The sequence below is a fragment of the Apodemus sylvaticus genome, chromosome 5, assembly GCF_947179515.1.
Source record: "Apodemus sylvaticus chromosome 5, mApoSyl1.1, whole genome shotgun sequence".
Lineage (NCBI taxonomy): Eukaryota > Metazoa > Chordata > Mammalia > Rodentia > Muridae > Apodemus > Apodemus sylvaticus.
Window position 1 is genome coordinate 141,850,739 of NC_067476.1, and position 7,607 is coordinate 141,858,345.

The following is a 7,607-nucleotide window of genomic DNA, read 5'->3' on the forward strand; positions in this document are numbered from 1 at the left end:
TTGCATCCGACCTCGTCCAAGTCTCTGGTTTGGACAATCACAAGGAAACTTGCTTGGAAAACCCTGGCTCTTTAACGGGTGCATACACCAGTACATAGCACAAAGCAATAATCCAAAAATAAGACGTAGCCTAAGCCCCTGCTCCCTGGCAGGTGATCTGCTGTACTCTATGGCTACAGTGTAATTCATGTGTGGCTTTGAGGACAACTGGTTCAGGTGGTAGAGGAGAGGACTGCTGGGAAAGGCCACATTGTAGGGTGTCAGGTTCTTACATTCAAGCCTGCGGAAGCATAGGAACTGCGAACTCCAGGTGGCTTGTCCAGGGAGAAGAAGCTAACCCCTAGGCAGGGAGGAAGGCACAGAAGATGAGAGAGCTAATTGGCTATCTCAGCACATTAGCATGAACACCACTTCCACGGATTATGCTCTTTATTGCACAAGCAGTAAAGACTCCCAACTTTTTAAAGAAGCTTTTGTTTATTTTTTTTAATATGTGCATTACAGGAAACAAAACACAAGAAGGCAAGAACAAAGTCACTCAGTCTCAAGCAGCTCGGCTTGATGTGTCGTTCTAGATCCTGCAAGCGTACATACACTTGGGTAATTGAGATTATATGGTATGTACCATGCTTTCCCCACATTGTGAATATTCACCGACTAAAAACTACACAAGAATTTTGATAACCAAGAATACACCATGCCATCTCAATCTGTCAGACAAAATTGTAATCCTGTCTTCTTGGCAACAGAAATTTCATAGAAGACAAAAACGGCAGCAGGCCTCTAGATAGATGTACTGGCAACGTTACAATTAGATTCTGCATTCACTCAGTCTCAGCTCACAAGGAAACACAAAGCAACAGACCACAGGAAGTATAGCATTCCTAAGCTTATCATCACATCTACACACTAGCATATGTATAAGAAGGGGTGTTCCCACTCAACAACTGTATTCCCAGGAGCAGCTGGGAGATGCACCTCTGGCAGGGGCTCTCAGGATGTCAGTCTCAATACCCTGTGAACCTCTCTGCCCCTCCAGTCAGCCTAGCAACATGAATTTCTCATACTGTCCAGACATGATTTAACAGTTCCATGTCCAAGAGGAACCCTTTTGTCGATCCTACCATATCCACTCACTCTTTTAACCATGTTCTCCTTTAGGATGTTAACAGATGACAACTGTGCATAGGGAACACGAGTATTTTACCAAGATGCACATAGGGCCCCTGGGTACAGCTGTCCTCTGGATGTAGTGGTACTAACGATCTTTCTCTCATCCATCCTCTTCCCTGCACAAGTCCTAAATGCAGATGATGCAAGTGAGAGGATTATCAAAGGCCACGCCCAGAAGACAGCCCTCCCCAAAGACTAGCCTAGCCTTTTGCTACTTTTAACATCCTTTAGGCACTGGGACTTACTACTTGGTGACATTAACTGAAATGCACACCTAACCAATGGCTAGACAACCTGAACCAACCAACAGCTACAGTGTCTTTTCTGAGCACTAATCTTTGCCCTCGCCCACCTCCATCACCTGGTAACAGTATCTGCTCAAAGGCCAAATTTAACCTCCATTTTCCCAGTGTGACCATTCCTATGAAAGAACAAAATCCTTAAAAAGTGGTGTCAGCCCTCTATTTTTACCATGGTGTACATTTTTATATTTATGCATTAGTGTATGCATGTGTGCACACACATGCCACTGCACTTGTGTGGACGCTTAAAGACAAGCTGTGAATTACCTTTCTCCTACCAAGTGGATCCTGGAAATCAAACTCAGGTCACCAGCTTGGTGGCAAGACCTTTACATGCTGAGCCACCCTACCTGTCCATTCGGCAGTTCCTGTTTTGAGAAAAAGTCTATATAGCTCTGGCTGACCCAGAACACAGAGATCCACCTGCCTCAGCCTAAAGGCATGCATTACCGCATCAAGTCTAGTATGCACTTAAAAGTCTAGTATGCACCAGATGTTGCGAATAAGCATTTGGGTTTCCCCAGCAAGTCCACTGCGGTGAGTCCACTGCACACCTAACGAAGGCTGTGGTTAGAAACCGCCTTCTAAACAGCAAGGTTCTGCTCTAGCCCTTCTTCCAGTTCTCTCCACCCAGGGGTCCTGTGTATGCATCTGTCATGTTTTTGTGGGATACTAACAATTTCACTTCCTAAGTGGTTTTAAGATTTTTTTCCCTACAAATTTTAACATAATTTTCACCAACTGTACTTTGTCATGCACTGGTACCTCTTTACTGTCTAGGAAGACTGGGTGCTGCAAACTTGTACATATGTTTCCTATACACTGCAAAGTAAGATGCACATACAAGGAACAACGGATAACCTTGCATTACCAAACTTGCATTCGCATTAGGCCCTTCGTTTTCTTTCTTTCTCCCTCCCAGACCCTCGCAAGCAAGGCTGCATTGCTCAGAAGCGGTTTCTCTTTCTAGTTCCAAAACACAGCACTTCACCAAGAGTCTAAACAGGACAGTCTACAACACGGATTACTATGTCTACTGTTAACATACTTTGTGCACTTCTAAACACCTAGGAGGACTAGATGTTTCAGATGGGGACATACATTTGTCCCCTATATACATAGTAGTGCTGAAACCACACACACGAAACTAGTTAGATCTCAAAGTGTCTTCTGGTGAGAACATTCTGGTGACGCAGGCACCTGTCACTTGGATGATACACCTTCACAACTCTTCAGAAGACAACCCTGCTATGACCTAACCGAGTATACAGAATGTGTGAGTTTACTAACTACTTTTGTCATACATTGGCAACCTCTTTAATAACTAGAGACTAGATGTCATAGGACTCTTGTCCAGTATGTACAGTATATACAGTATAGTGTAATACCTAGAGACTAGATGTCATAGGACTCTTGTCCAGTATGTACAGTATATACAGTATAGCAATGTTATATAAGATGCACACAGCACACAGGGTGATGGGTAAGCTAGAAATGTCTAGCACACTAATGGAATCATTTTGCAGTTTCTCCCCTCCCACCTCCTCACTCCACTGAACAAGCCCAGCCAGTACACTGTTCTCAGAGGTGGGTTAACAATTCTATTTCTACACACGATATTCCTCCAGTTTAAAAAACTATATACACAAAATATTATTCTACTACTTGTACCTTTAAACATATCAAGCACTTTCAAATATCTAAAAGACTAGCTGTTTCATGTAAGAACTTAACTGCTCTTGACAGGGCACTGGTAAATAAAACTATGCAAAGCAATGGTTGTTATCTGAGGTATCTTCTAAATATAATCATTTGGGCTTCCACCCACTTTCATCTCCCTTCAAACCGGTAGACAAATATAGGCATGTGTAATGCTCAGAAACAGCTGAACAAATTCCTAACCCCGAGCCGTTTACACAACATTTTCTATGAATTTTAACGTGTACACTATGTGCTAAATTTACTACTTTGTCATACATTGGCAACCTCTTTAACATCTAAAGTCTAGATGTTGAAAATTTAGACATTTGTCCATTATATACAGTATACATACAGCAAAACAAAATGCAAGTATATAGAAATGGCGTCTGGAAAGGTCCCATATACATTACTACATGACCGCTGTCACTGCCTCCCAGCACCTCCTCCAAACCCCTGAGCAAGAACACACAATTCTGCTCAGAGGGGCTCATCACCCCGTTCCCAAGAGACAACAAACAGTTCATGAGTTTTTGCAAAAAAGATATTTACAAAGTGATATTTTACTACCTCTACATTTAACATACGTTGGGCACTTCTAAACATCTAGATAGACCAGATGTTTCAAGTAAGGACTGTTGGTCACTATGTACACAGCAGTCCAGTAAACGGCACACATATAACAAAAGTAAATAAAAATTCTTTAACAGAAAATGCAAAAAAAATTGTTCTACTAACTCTACTTTGTCATACACTGGCAACCTCTTTAACATCTAGAGTAATCAGATGTTGTAAATTAGGACCCCTTTGTCCTTTCCATACACTATGTACACAGAGAAGCCAAGCAAAATGGGCTCCTGGCTCCTTTCCACCCACGGACCACGTGGCTTAGGGATCTGCATTTCCTTCTCCTGGGAACCAGGGCACAAACACAGTGTGGTCAACTCAGGAAAGGTTTGGCTATTCCTCTCCAAACACTATTTCAAATGAATCCTAACGAAAAGGTATTTACAGAATGTTTTACTACTTATAAAATATGTCAGGCACTTCAGAGCAGCTAGAAAGACATTCCCCAAAAAACCTGGCATTTTCAAACACACACACAGGCACACAAATACAAACTTGGTGGTGGGGGTTAAGAAAAGAGGAATAAAATGCATACACAATACAATAGAATAAAAGAGAGAGAGAGAGAGAGAGAGAGAGAGAGAGAGAGAGAGAGAGAGAGAGAGAGACGTCGTCTTCACACGACCAATCTGGCTCCGGACCTCTTCCTCCTCCTGCTGGATCCTCTAAGCTACGGAACAAACAGGGTCGAGTGTCGCTCCTGGATCTTTCTAGAGGCGACCTAAACAATTCCATCTCAAAGTCACTTGTAGAAGACGTGTCTACGATCTTCTTTTTATGGCGACTGGGTACACAAGTGATCCCCTACCTCTACTTTGCCCTGCTTCGGCAATCTCTTACAGCTAGATGTCCAGATTTAGCCAAAAGTCTAAAAAGGGTCGGGGGAAAGGTTGAGAGCAGCTTTTTCATATTATATACACAGGCCTTCTACGGCGGCAGGTTAAGTCTTCGCCAGCGTTGCCGACTGGCCGCAAGCGGTTGTCGCGTCTCGGCTTCTCTTGGGTGGAAGGAAGACTCGCGACCCAGCAATCGATCGTTCCTCTCGCCGCGATTCGGGGCCCCGCTCACCTTCGTCCAGGCCCACTGAGGCCTCTGTTCATCCAGGTCTGAGTGCTCGTCCATGGGCGGCCCCTCCCGGCGATGGCCGATGTTCTTGCGCAGACCCGCCGCCTCAGGCCGCAGATGCCCCGAAGGCCCAGCCTTGGCCTTCAAGTGGCCGCCATTCTTTCCGCCATGCCACGCTCGCCGCCACCCGGAGATGTCCACGAAGGCCTAGCTAGGGCTTCTCTGTGAGTCGGACCCTGGAGAGCAAGGGGCGGGTGGAGTCGTGGAGGCCGCGCACAGAGGCCGCCGCCATCCAGACGCCTCGTTGGCACGGAGAGTCGCTGTAGAATGGCCGCGTGGCCCGGCCGGTGGCTGCGCGAGGGCGAGGGCTCCTAGCGTCCGCAGGACAGGGACCGAGGCTGTCCCCGGGCCCCCCGGCTCACCCGGCACAAGCCGGGGCCGTGGGGGGCCCGGGTGGAAGAAGGCCGCACCACCGAGCTCGCTGCGCTCTCTGCCGGAACTGACTTGGCAGTTCTTCTCGCCCAGGCAGGAGCGGCACCGGAAGCCCCACAAACACCACCGGAGAGCTACCGTTCCCCAACTGCATGGTTCCGCCAGGAGCGGAGTGTCCTTTGCAACACTAGTGGAATAAGACGCGATGGGGGTGGGGCGCCTTTTATTTTATTTATTTATTTATTTATTTATTTATTTTTTTGGCTCTTTACAATCTTTTGTAGAGACCATAAGTCCAGGGGACAATAAAAGGCCAAAAGTGAAAATGAAAGGAAAAGCCCAGACTAGCAGACCCAGCAATTTGTGATGCATTATAAAAATAATTATAGACAAATAAGGGCCTGATGTACTACACTAGGAACAGCTAGTCTCACTAGAAATGATGTTATAAACTACCTAGTAAGATAATGAACTGCCTGCCTGCCTCTTATGTACTCAAATGCAACCCCATAATATTGTTCCACGAGGCTAAGAAAGCGAATCAGACCCCTCCCCCCACGTCATCCCTCTCACATTATTTCTGCCCACAGTGGCGTGTCTGTCTGTCTGTCTGTGTCTGTGTGAGACTTTTAGATGTCCTGGAGCTGGAATTACAGTCCTGGACAGCTGAGCTGAGCCATCTCTCCAGCCCCATGGAACAAAGTCTTGAAGGAGGCAAGGAATAACCAGTCACAGAGTGTGGGTGAAGGGCCTCCCTATCAGAAGAGCAAACAGTTAACAGGCTACAAAACTGCACCACATAGACCTTACCTGCTCCACACAGAGGCCAGGGAAGAGAGAAGGGTTGGACCTGGTCAATGTATACAAGACAGAAATGAGAGCTACTGAAGGGCTTTGAGATGTATCATGAAAGACAGCTGAAGCAGGGACAGAAAGGAGAGACCCTACAGCAGATGGTGACGTATGGTAGGGGCTTATACAGTAGTTCTCCCGACCCTGGTTTCCCTTTTCCGTTTCCGCTCCTCAGAGGTGAACTGTGCCCAGAGAGGCACTGTGTAAGTTTGACCTCGCCCACAGTTCATGATGCAGTGCTTCTCTGTCCCATACCATCCTTCCAGGACGTGACATGTCCCGTGTCCCATTGTTTAGTACCTCCACTCACTGGCCACTTAGTCACCCACCAGTTATCCCACTGACTATTATCAAACCACACAGCAAGTTCCAAGTCAGCCAAGGCTGCATAATGAGCACTCCCCTGTCTCATAAAACACACCACCAACAACACTATCCTTGGGCCAGGAGAAGGGGCTCAGCCGTCAGTACTTGCTGTATCAGTGGTCTAGAGTTTGGATCCCAGCGCCTACATCAGGAAGCACAAGATTCCTCTATAAGGAATCCAAAGCCCTGTTCACACTCACACATGCACACACACATACACACACGTGTGTATACACACACACACACTCGAAGGCTGGAGAGATGGCTCAGCAGTTAAGAGCACTGTTCCTCCAAAGATCGTGAGTTCAATCCCCAGCTACCACACAGCTCACAACCATCTATAAATGGGATCTGATGCCCTCTTCTGGTGTGCAGAAGAGGTGTGCATGCGGATAGAGTACTCATACATAAAATAAATCTTTGGGAAAAAAAACCAAAGACACACACAGAGAATAAAATGTCATAAAACTCATCTTTTATTTACTTTTATCCAAAGTATAATACTAGTGGTGTTAGCAAGTTAGATATTAGGAAAAAGCTATGAAGTGCTTCCTGTAGTGAAAATGGTGGGGCGGTGGTGGTGGTGGTGGTGCACACCTTTAATCTCAGTACTTGGGAGGCAGAGGCAGGCAGAGTTCTCAGTTCTGAGTCCAGCCTGGTCTACAGAGTAAGTTCCAGGATAGCCAGGGCTACACAGAGAAACCCTGTCTCAAAAAACCAAAAAAAAAAAAAAAAAAAAAAAAAAAAAAGAAAAAGAAAAGAAAAAGGTGAACTTTTTTATTTACTAAGGAAAGAAAAACCATGCATGTTGAGGTTGAAGAGAGTTATCATAAGAATGAGCCCTCCCCAACTCCTGTGCTGAGGACAGAACCCACAGCCATGGGCGTGCTTAGGACTTGCTCTACCACTGAGCCACTCCAGTCTAAACTTAAGACTCTTGGTGTAGACATACACAGGATCCCAGACAGTCAGAAAGACCTTTCTGATGGGAAGCTGGGAGAAGACCATGGACTCTTGTCTACCGTGATGACAAGGGCCTGAGACAGGGGAATGACTGGAGGGCTAGAAAACTGAAGCAAAGGTCTCTAGCAT

General features: G+C 45.9%; 1 long non-coding RNA gene across 1 annotated transcript; it reads right to left on the reverse strand.

The window, feature by feature from the left end:
- Nucleotides 1–458: 458 nt before the first annotated feature.
- LOC127686161 (uncharacterized) lies at nt 459–5,404 on the reverse strand. Its single transcript, XR_007977990.1, has 2 exons — nt 2,864–5,404; nt 459–2,799 (listed from the first exon to the last, which is right to left on the reverse strand). It is a non-coding gene; the product is annotated as an uncharacterized LOC127686161 (long non-coding RNA).
- Between the last annotated feature and the right edge of the window lie 2,203 nt (nt 5,405–7,607).